Source organism: Crinia signifera, chromosome 8 (genome assembly GCF_055691185.1).
Source record: "Crinia signifera chromosome 8, ASM5569118v1, whole genome shotgun sequence".
In the NCBI taxonomy this organism is placed as follows: Eukaryota; Metazoa; Chordata; class Amphibia; order Anura; family Myobatrachidae; genus Crinia; species Crinia signifera.
The window spans coordinates 26189428-26201661 of NC_139224.1; the positions used below are offsets into that span (position 1 = coordinate 26189428).

Below are 12234 nucleotides of genomic sequence, written 5' to 3' on the forward strand. Positions count from 1 at the left end.
TTACATTACTGCCTCACAGCGCTGAGGTCATGGGTTCTATCCCCACCATGTGTTATATATACGGGGCAGTACGGACGGTGTAATGGTTACATTACTGCCTCTCAGCGCTGAGGTCATGGGTTTGATTTACTCTATTTTCTCCCACAATCCCAAAATATACTGGTCCTACTGTATGTTAATTGGCTCCCAACAAAAATGTGCAGACTAGATTGGCCTAATGGTTCTCATCTGCTGTCAAATGCTATGTTCCATGTAATACACACACAGATTATTATTTCTGCAATGTATACGGTATATAAATATGTATACATACATCGCATGATAGATTTTGCATTCTCACACAGGCATGAATGATACATGCAGCATATTCATATATAGATAGATACATTTCGCATGTGGGCAATTAACATTCCGGCGGTTGAAAGCCTGGTGCCAGAATTGTGACCAATGGCCACAACACCGGCGTCAGAATTCCGACATCCCCGGAGATGCCAACGCCAGAATCCCAATCACTTAGCGCACAGCTGGGGGCCTAGATTTAGGCATATGGGGGGTTAGAGACACAGATGCGAGAGTTCAGGTCACTGTGCAGGGAGGAAGGGTTAGGTTTAGACAATAAAAAGGGGGGTATTAGGGGAAGCGTCAGGGTTAGGCTGTGGCAGCACTGGGGGTAGGTCTGCCGGTCTTGCACATGTAATATATATATATATATATATATATATATATATATATATATATATATATATATATTTGTAAACATTTTTACATTATGAGCTTCTGGGGCTCATGTACTAAGCCATGGACAGTGATAAAGTGGAGAGAGATAAACTACCAAGCAATCAGCTCCCTACTGTAATACTGTAATTTTGCATACACAGCCTGTGACATGGCAGGTAGGAGCTGTTTGGCTGGTGAATTATTGGGGATGTTTTAAGAGTGACGCACCGCGTGCAGCGATGGGAGCAGTAGGGATCTGAGCACAATAGCGCTCAATCCCTACTCCGAATGCGCAAATCTCCTGAAAAATAGTGCAGTGACATCTTACTGGTAATTTTCATATCGCGGCTGCCGGCAGCAATGCAGCGTCATACAGGTGACGTCACCGGCGCGCGCGCACACTCGCGCAATGCATTCCTGGGACCGCTGGAGACCCTGGAGAAGATGCCGGAGGCCTGCTGTGGACGCCCGGGGACTTGGTAAGTATGAAGAGGGTTAGGGGGGTTAAAAAAAAAAAAATTTGAATGATTCCAAAAAACACGGTTTTTGGAATAATTCGGATAAGGGATGTACGGATACAGGATACTCAACCTGTACCTCACAACTTTCACTGGTTGCTCAACGGGACCTTCACGCACCCCCAAAATTGGCTCCGTAGCGAAGCCTTCAAATTGCGTCACTCATGCGAGGCCACGCCCCTGTTTTGGCGCTGCTGCTCCTCTACCTGCGGGGAATAGAAGCTGTGCGCACAGCATCTATACACCGCTGACAAGCAGGAGGCAGCGGGGACTTCCAGCTGCACCCTGCCACGGGACACTGCCAGACCCGGGCGGGAGACCGGAACGTCACCAAAAAACGAGACGTTCCCACAGAAAACGGGACAGTTGGGAGGTACAGTATGCAGCGTTGTGGAGATCGCTGGAAAGATGGCTGCCACGTCATTTTTCCAGCAATTTCGTTAGCAGTCCTGCCGCCGCTGCTGGACTCTGAGGGTAAGTATTTGGAAAATGGGTGCAGCGTATGCGGCGTGGGCCCCCCTGAGACTAAAGGGCCCAGCTGGGTGCATCATTCACACTGCACCCATTATAGATACATCACTGTGCGTTAACTCTTCCCACGGCTTAGTACATCTCCTACATTAAGATAACAATGAAACCAAACAATAACTACAGTACAATGAAAAGCTGTGGGAAGGAACCAGTAGTATCCTATCCTGTACCATCCCAGCTTCCTGCACAGTGACAGCACAGTTATCAGCTCATCTTTTGTTATTTCTCAATTTATATATTTCGTGTTTAATCTACATATCACTGAGAGGAAGGGATGCAGCAGACATCAAACTAATGGCACAGAAGTCACAGCAGACACCAAGGATATAGTCACCAGGAAGGCAGACAGGGGTCAGACTGCAGATCCTACACTGGCACAGAGTCCATCCCAAATCATCCTACAGTGTATAGTTACTAATGCCATAGTCATCCAGGATGGAGTTAATGCCCCCAGGACGGTCCCGTGCAGGGGACCTGGCACAGTGCCCATTGTCTGAGCAGGCTGCCCTCACCACGTGTGCTGCACAGTCACCACGCTATTACAGCAAGGTCTAGTAAGCTGCACGCTGGGACCCCTATGCACTTACCTGGGGCTGCTGCTGGGTGACGTGGACGGAGGTGCCAGCAACATGCAGAGGAGAAGCCGGCTTGCAGCACTTTATAATCAGATGCAGGACTTATGTGAACTTGAAGAGAGGAGGCAGGATGCAGGGAGGAGCCAGGCTTCTCCTCTCTCACCTAGGGGCAGGCTGTTGTAAAACTTTTTTGGAAGGGGGGCCAAGGGTATGGAGCATGATTGGTCCAGTTAGCAGCTGCAGACATCAGCATACCTCATGCAACTTCTTCTCCATATATTACAGTCAAAACAACAATAATAATAAATAAGCTGCTGCAGAACATCTTGGGGGGGGGAGGGACTGCTGCAGCTGCTTCCAGGGACATATTAATTACTAGGTGATTCATCGCGCCCTACGGGCGCTCTTCACACCGTCGTAAGGGGCTGCGCCCCCTTAATTTGTGAACGTTTGTATATGAGAAATATGGTTAGAATTGTATGAAAGATGCCCTGTATTGCAACTTAGGTGTCCGCGAATCGCGGGAGGGGGGGTTGCGGAGGGTGCCGCGAATTGCAGGAGGGGGGGTTGTGGGGGGGTGGATGCTGCGAATCGCGGGAGGGGAGGGATTGCAAAGAATCGCGGGAGGGGGGTCGCGGGGTGGGTTGCCGCAAATCGCGGGAGGGGGGTTACGGGGGCGGGGGTTGCGGCGAATCATGGTAGGGGGGGTCGCGGGGGATGTGCCGTGAATCACGGGAGGGGGGGTCACGGGGTGGGGTGCCGAGAATCGCGGGGGTGTGTGTGTGTGCCGTGAATCGCGGGAGTGGGGGTTGCGGGGGGGTGGGGGGGTGTGACGCGAATCGCCACAAGAAAAAATCAACACAGAAAGGTCAACACATGTAAATGTTGACATAAGTGTGGCACTTCATTGGTGTCCATGTCGACACATGAGAATGAATATGAAAACATTAAAAAAATGAAAAAAAAAAATTCAAAAACTCATGTCAACCTTTTTCATTGTCGACCATAGCCATGTCAGTGTTTTCCATGTGCAATTTAATTCTGGAGCTGCCGCGAATCACGGGGGGTGCCGCGAATTGCGGGAGGGGGGGGTCGCGGGGTTGGGTGCCGCGAATCGCGGGAGGGGGGGTTCACAGGGGTTCCGGTGGGGGAGTTGCCGCGAATTGCGGGAGGTGGGGGGTCACGGGGGGTGCCGCGAATCGCGGGAGGGGGGTTTGCGGGGGGGTGTGACGCGAATCGCCACAAGAAAAACTCAACACAGAAAGGTCAACACATGTAAATGTTGACATAACTGTGCCACTTCATTGGTGTCCATGTTGACACATGACAATGAATATGAAAACATTCAAAAAATGAAATAAATCTTCAAAAACTCATGTCAACCTTTTTCATTGTCGACCATAGCCGTGCCAGTGTTTTGCATGTGCCATTTAATCCTGGGGCTGCCGCGAATCGCGGGGGTGCCGCGATTTGCGGGAGGGGGGGGGTTGCGGGGGGTGGGTGCCGCGAATCACGGGAGAGCGGGGTTCATGGGGGTTCCGGTGGGGGGTTGCCGCGAATTGCGGGAGGGGGGGGGGTCGCGGGTGGGTGACGGGGTGCCGCGAATCGCCGGAGGGGGGGTTGCAGGGGGTGTGACGCGAATCGCCACAAGAAAAAAATCAACACAGAAAGGTCAACACATGTAAATGTTGACATAAGTGTGGCACTTCATTGGTGTCCATGTCGACACATGAGAATGAATATGAAAATATTCAAAAAATGACAAAAAAACTTCAAAAACTCATGTCAACCTTTTTCATTGTCGACCATAGCCATGTCAGTGTTTTCCATGTGCAATTTAATTCTGGAGCTGCCGCGAGTCACGGGGGGGGGGTGCCGCGAATTGCGGGAGGGGAAGTCGCGGGGGTGGGTGCCGCAAATCGCGGGATGGCGGGGTTCACAGGGGTTCCCGCGAATTGCGGGAGGTGGGGGGTCACGGGGGGTGCCGCGAATTGCGGGAGGGGGGGTTGCGGGGGGTGTGACGCGAATCGCCACAAGAAAAAATCAACACAGAAAGGTCAACACATGTAAATGTTGACATAAGTGTGCCACTTCATTGGTGTCCATGTCGACACATGACAATGAATATGAAAAAATTAAAAAAATTAAAAATAAATCTTCAAAAACTCATGTCAACCTTTTTCATTGTCGACCATAGCCATGTCAGTGTTTTGCATGTGCCATTTAATCCTGGGGCTGCTGCGAATTGCGGGGGGGGGGGGGGGTGCCGCGAATCGCGGGAGGGGGGTCGCAGGGGGGGTGCCGCCAATCGTGCAAGGGGGGGTCGCGGGGGGGGGTCCCTTTTGCCGCGAATCGCGGGAGGGAGGTCGCGGGGGGGGGTGTTTTTTCCGCGAATCGGGGGGGGGGGTCGCGGGGTGGTGGTTATGCCGCGAATTGCGGGAGGGGTCGTGGGGGGGTTCTTTTTGCTGCGAATCGCGGTAGGGGGGGTCGCGGGGGAGCGGGTATTTTTGCCGCAAATCGCGGGAGGGGGGGGCGCGGGGGGGGGTGTTTGCCGCAAATCGCGGGAGGGGGGCGCTCACCTGGTGGCTGTGGAGTAGCAGTGCTGGGGAACATGGGAAGGCAGTGGGTGTCTGGCACTGTCTGTGGGCTCACTGGGCTGGTTCTCTGTCACATACCTCCCAACATGACCCTCTCTAGGAGGGACACAATGCTCTGTTTCTAGACTTCACCTTAATGTATGATTGCCATCACCTGTTTTAAACAGGTTAATTTCTCAGAAAGGTGTTCAGCACAGATGAAGGCAATCACACATTAAGAGGAAAGTCCAGGAACAGAGCGTTATAGACACAGACACCCACTTTGAGTGACAGATGTAGCCAAATATATAGGAGATGACCCAAGAGGTTCTGCAGCAGCTGCAGAAGAGTGTGTTGCTGCTGAACCATTGAAGTAACCAATGCAATCTGTCATGTCTTATCCCTAGTTACTAACTACCTACCCAGCACATGTTTGTAACAAAAGGAGTCAGTAATAATAAGAGTGCTATATGGTTACATATATGCAGGGCTATTTTTCAGTAGGCTCCAGCAGGAACTGAGGCCCTTATTCTAGTTCACTCTTTCTGACAACATATTTCTTAGATGGACAAAACCATGTGCACTGCAGGTGAGGCAGGTGTTACTTGTGCAGAGAGAATTAGATTTGGGTGGGGTTTTACACCTGCCTCACCTGCAGTGCACATGGTTTTGTCCATCTAAGGAATATTTTGTCAGAAAGAGTGAACTAGAATAAGGGCCACAGTTCCTGCTGGAGCCTGCTGAAAAATAGCCCTGCATATATGTACCCGTCATTTATTGGAGATTCCTTCACAAAGTCTCTAAGAGGCAGAGCAAGACGCAATTCTGCAACTATCTGGAAATTCTAGATTTGCAGGTTCCTTCTATACTATTCTCTACTGTAACTAAATGCAGTGGGTCCTAAACTTTTTGTTGAGCATCAGAATATTTTTCACTGCACCCCCAGGGGTTATGGTATAACCGCCGGCAGTTGCGATTCCGACTGTGGTTTCTCAGACAACAGAATCCCAACTGTCAGGAGCCTGACAGGGGGGCGAGTGCATTCAAGCCCAAGGGCTCACTGCGCTTGCCGCCTATTCACCCCCAGGAAGGATGGTGCCAGATATGCTTCTGTTTGCCCACAGATTTTTTGATTGGCAGCCACCAACTCTGGTTTTATTTATTTATTATTTATTAGCAGTTTCTTATATAGCGCACACATATTCCGCAGCGCTTTACAGAGAATATTTAAACATTCACATCAGTCCCTGCCCCAGTGGAGCTTACAATCTATATTCTCTACCACATGTACATGCACACACAGACATTCTAGCGTTAATTTTTGTTGGGAGCCAATTAGCCTACCAGTATATTTTTGGATTGTGGGAGGACACCGAAGTACCCGGAGGAAACCCCCGCAAGCACGGGGAGAATATACAAACTCCGCACAGTTAGGGCCTTAGTGGAAACCCCTGACCTCAGTGCTGTGAGGCAGTAATGCTAACATTACACCATCCGTACTGCGGTATGCGGCCGAATGGTCGACAGTGAAAAGTTTGACAGTCTTTAGGTCAGGGTTGCCGAGAGGAATCTTGCATTACGCGTTTTGGGGGCGGGGCTTAACTGTGACATCATTAAGCCCCGCCCCCATAACGACAAATAGCCGAAATAACTGTTCTCCATGGAGGGGGCGGAGCTAAAATGTCACGATTGTGCCATTTTAGCTCCGCCCCCTCCCCTGAGACCCGCGGATTGCGGCATATAAATGCCGCGATCGGGGGGCTCAGTGGGGGTCCCCCTGATTCCGGGAGGGTTGCCCACCCTTCCGGGGGCCGGGAGGAAGGACCCGATTTTCGGGAGACTCCCGCAAATTCCGGGAGGGTCGGCAACCCTGCTTTAGGTTCTGGTATGATGTATTATATCTATGAATTACCACATGTATAATGTGCTAAATGTATGTATGGTTTATTATATTTAAAACACATACCTCCCAACTTTGTCACCTTAGGATGCGGGACGATGCTGCTGCGCGCCGGAGGCGTTCCGAAATTTTCGGGGGGCGTGGCCTATACTCGCGGCTCTTCCGCGAGGCCACGCCCCCATTTTGCCGCTATGGGGGCATGACCCAGAGGCTCTGTGAGCCTCTAGCCATGCCCCCAGCCCCCTGGCTGCGGGAATAGACGCTGTGCGCATGCGCACAGCGTTTATTCCCTGCTGCTTAGCAGCTGACAGGGGGGACTCCCAACAGCCCCCCTCACCGCGGGACACTGCCGCCCGCGGGTGGGACAGCGGGACAGGCCCTGACAATCGGGACTGTCCCGATAAAATCGGGACTGTTGGGAGGTATGAAAATTTACTATAGGAAACATTTTTATATATATTTAAAGCAGGAGTGACCATCGGTTAGTGAAACCATCCATGGTGGGATGACCACACCCCCTCCATCTGATAACCACACCTACCAACGGGTAGACCCTCTCAGGGAAGCCTGACATTGTATATCCCTGGTGGCTCTGTAAATTCATCCTCCAGCAATGTGTGTGCATGTCCACCTCCAGGCCCCAATGCCTCCCTAAATACTTAATTTTTTCCGAGTAAAATTGAACTAGAATTGTAATGCTTATGATTTATACCTTGGCAGCTTGTCATCATCATGTTGTCATGGTGACAGGACTATTTTGACGTGGAGGCCGCCTGGAGTTGTAGTTCCAGACTCCCCTTTGAGAAACCGTCCCTGCAATACTCCGTTACGGACATGCACTGTAAATACGGAATGTAAGCATTTATAAATACATATTGCCTTAAGCACAGTAAGATATTCTGTTTTGTCCTCTGCTTGTAGCAGGAGCTGATTACTCAGTTCTTGTATTGGCATTATCTTATATAAAATGAAAGGTAAAACGATCAGTCAGTGACTGTGGCAGCACAGGTCATATCTGTCCCCCCTGTGCTACTGCTCCAACAGCTGCTGATTAGTTACTAAAGGCTCCTGTTATTTAGCAGAATCAGCTGTATTGGCCAGGTATACTTGCGTATACTAGGAATGTGTTTCCGGTTTGCTGTGCAGCAGCCGGGTGGGTAACAAGTAAACAACATACAGTATAAACAATATAAACAGGTGGGGGAACATGTACTGGCACTACTGGGGAAATCTGTAACTGGCACTAATGGGGACATGATCTGTAACTGGCACTACTGGGGAAATCTGTAACTGGTACTACTGGGGACAAGATCTGTAACTGGCACTATTGGGGACATGATATGTAACTGTCACTACTGGGGACATGATATGTAACTGGCACTACTGGGGACATGATATGTATCTGGCACTACTGAGGACATGATGTGTAACTGGCAATAATGGGGACATGATGTGTAACTGGCACTACTGGGGACATGATGTTTAACTGGCACTACTGGGGACATGATCTGTAACTGGCACTACTGGGGACATGATCTGTAACTGGCACTACTGGGGACATGATCTGTAACTGGCACTACTGGGGACATGATCTGTAACTGGCACTACTGGGGACATGATCTGTAACTGGCACTACTGGGGACATGATCTGTAACTGGCACTACTGAGGACATGATGTTTAACTGGCACTATTGGGGACATGATATGTAACTGGCACTACCGGATGGAGTCAAAATCCCCACTATCAGAATCCCGGCAGTTAAAATGCCGACGGCGGAATCCCGACCACCGCAATTTATCCCTCTATGGGTGTCCATGACACCCATAGAGGGAATATAAAAGAGTGTGCCCGCTGCGTGGCGAGCCCGCAAGGGGGGTCAATCCACAACCACCCCTTGTCGGTATTTCGGCGGTCAGGATGCCGGCGCCGATATTTCGACCGTTGGGATTCAGACCACCGGGATTTCATACTGAATCCAGTGAAATAAAGTATAATTGGGTACTTCTTTACTTTCACGGCGCCACTAGAAATCTCGGGCATTGAATGCACTAAAAATCGGGTGCGACGCGATGCCCGCGATTTCCCATAGGGACCAATGTTAAATTTCTCAATTGACCCGATTTTACTGTTCAATGCCTCAATTGACACGATTTTTCCATAGGAAACAATGTTAAATGGCCCACAGAGGCCAAATAGGCACCCTGAAGTGTGAAATGGCCCCCACAATTGTTAACGCCACCCCACGATCAACGTGAACCCGAAGCGTGGCGAGCGGCGGTACGCGTCCTCCGACCTTTTCATACCCCCACTATCCACGTCGGCGTGGAGTTGAGAATGGAATAGTGTGGCGAGCGCAGCGAGCCCGAAGCGTGGCGAGAGGACGCGGATACATTCACAGGTAAACGCGTCCCTTCGCGGGCTTCACAGGTATCCTCGTCCCCTCGCCACGCTTCGGGCTCGGTGCTCACTATTCTATTCTCAACTCCACGCCGACGTGGATAGTGGGGGTATGAAAAGGTCGTAGGACGCGTACCGCCGCCCCTCATGGGCTCGCTGCGCTCGCCACGCTTCGGGTTCACGTTGATCGTGGGGTGGCGTTAACAATTGTGGGGGCCATTTCACACTTCAGGGTGTCTATTTGGCCTCTGTGGGCCATTTAACATTGATTCCTATGGAAAAATCGTGTCAATTGAGGCATTGAACAGAAAAATCGTGTCAATTGAGAAATTTAACATTGGTCCCTATGGGAAATCGCGGGCATCGCGTCGCACCCGATTTTTTAGTGCATTCAATGCCCGCGATGACCGCGATATCCTATCTGTCCTAATCTAGTGGCGCCGTGAAAGTAAAGAAGTACCTATAATTGATTAAAGTAAAACTACAATGCAAGTGCATGAGCAGCCTACAGCTCCCAGGACATAACTGTGTAAAGCTCTTAATGCTCCTGAACTTACAACAACAGAAATGACAATTGCGCTATAGAAAATGGTTATTTTTGTTTCTTATTTCTAGCTGTTCAATTATGGTGTAATCTTTTTTAATCTAAAACTATAAAATTTGTATCTGAATCATTTTGATATGCTTGGATTTTACTCTCAATGTACTTTATTTTGCAGCGCCCAGCGATCAGGAAGACACTGCCCCGCTTCAGTGAAATCCCACCTTGCAAATGAATGTGCATGCTTATCGAATGTACGTGTACACCTAGGAGGTCATTCTGGTTTATTCCCCCCCCCCCCGCACAATCGCAAGGGGAAGCAAAGTTTTGCTGCTGCGCATGCGAATAAGCATTTATGCGCATGCACTGTTTGCAAACGGATGCGGCGCCTTGCATAGTGGCCAGCCCGCTCGCACGGACCAGTGCGGGTGGGAGGCGTGGGACGGCAGCCACGGGTCACGCCCATGGAAACGTCCAGCATTTCATGGGCGTCCTCATGCAAATAATGGCGGAGTGACGTGGGTGTGCAGCTGCCATCACCGGATGTCAGCTGCCCGTCCTTTGTATGTAGGTCCCACTCAGCTGCTTAGAAACCCTAGAAGCTATTATAAAACATTGGTAACTATTGCAGAAGATTATTAGAACACAGTCTACTACAATTACGGCCAACAGCCGCTAAACAACAATGCGTTGACCATAAATAAGAAGTTATTTGTATTCCGGACTTTCTGCGATGTACACAGACAGCGTGTTTCATGTACTCGCAGCACCAAGGTGCAATAAACAATAACAAGCCTGGTAGAAGATAACCTAGCTGCGAAACAAACACAAGTCATAGCAAGGACACAGATAACAAGCCCGAGGGTCAGATGCACAGGACACGGACGACGAGAGTTTAGCCTGGTTGTGGTAGGGTGGCTGAAGCTGTAATTGGGAGACCGAAACAAAGGCAGATATTTCAGATGGACAGCAATGTTTAAGCAGCGCCACAAGTGTGTGTGTTTTTTTTTTGTTACTTGTGTCGTTTCACGGCGGCACTGCCCATGGATCCCCGGGCAGTGCCGCCGTGAAACTACACAAGTACCGTTGTTTTTTTTCTAATTCTTATGTGACAAGATCTAGACACTAATTAATTAAAATTAAATAAAGGGTATGTATGGGGCTTAAGCTGCTGTTTAAAGCTGTATTAGGATCAAAAGTAGTTTAATAATGGGCCTAATTCAGACCAGATCGCTGCAGTGAGAATTTGCAGAGTCTTCAGGTCAGATAGCCACCAGTCAGACAGAGTAAAATCCCACCCCGTGCAAGTCTGCAATTTTTTCCCCCAGGGCATCGCTGCAAATAAGTGGGTGTGTTTTACACGGTTGTGAGTTTCCTCAAGGCCTGAATGCCCATTTTTGACACTCCGCAGGACTAAGATGCGGACGGTTTCCAGGGACTGCTACGGCAGCTCCCATCACTGGTGGTTACTGAAGATGTGCAAAGTCACAATGCATTCGGTTAGCGAATGATTATTTCTGCGCATGGATCGTAGCGCGCGTGTGCAAGCCAAAGTATCACAAAGATCTCATCGCAATGTGTGTATGGGGATGTGCGACAGGCTAGCGGATAGTGATATGTTCACAATGCGCACACAGCTTTGCACAGGACAGGTTTTCCTTCTGTCTGGGCGGCAGCTACCTACTCGCAGTCAACTTTGCAGGTGAGCGATCAGATCTGAATCAGGGTATCCGGACTATTTGTAGACAACAAGTAGATAGACAGCCATTAGGTCAACACCATTAGTTCGACAACTCAATAGGTCGACATGCTTTTAGGTCGACATACCATTAGGTCGACAGTGTCTAGGTCGACATGTCATTAGGTCAACACTGCCATTGGGTCGACAGTCAAAAGGTCAACATGGTTTTTTTCACTGTTTTTTTGGCCGAAATGTCAACACAGTCGACATGGACACAGTTTGAAGTGAACCGCAGCCCCTCGCGTCCGTCCGAGGCTTCTGTCAATAAAGCAGATGAAAAAAGCGAACCGCATACTGTTTTACCTCAGATCAGATCGCAAGTACCATACTATAGATTTATCAGACCCGCCCTTGCTAGGTTTACATACGATCTATAGCACATGATCCAGCCCCCACAAAGCTGCGATGTTGGCGCATGCACTGCCCCTCACAAGTATATGGGGTCCTTATGTTTTATATTGTGCAACTTAGATAGTGTCAGGCCGCTCCGGTCATTAGATGCAGCCACCCAGAAACAGGACATAGAATTTTTACTGTCCTAGTATCTAGGTCAGTGTACATTCACACAATAGGATTTACTCATCACACTGCCCAGTCATATGTGACTCCAGTCTCATATCATCATCATCCTCCTCCTCCATTGCACCAAGGATCCACCAGATCCCGCAGCCAGGAAAAGGATTGCACATGATACATAGTATGCAAAAGTACCACACACAGGGATGGATTCTGATTGG

At 49.7% G+C, this 12234-nt stretch overlaps 1 protein-coding gene across 1 annotated transcript in view; it reads right to left on the reverse strand.

The window, feature by feature from the left end:
- LOC146025881 (monocarboxylate transporter 2-like) overlaps window positions 1-2471 on the reverse strand; it is a 111971-nt gene extending 109500 nt beyond the window's left edge. The window contains exon 1 of the mRNA XM_083156026.1: window positions 2354-2471. The gene's annotated coding sequence lies outside the window, so the exon portion shown is untranslated. The remainder of the gene's footprint in view (window positions 1-2353) is intronic.
- Between the last annotated feature and the right edge of the window lie 9763 nt (window positions 2472-12234).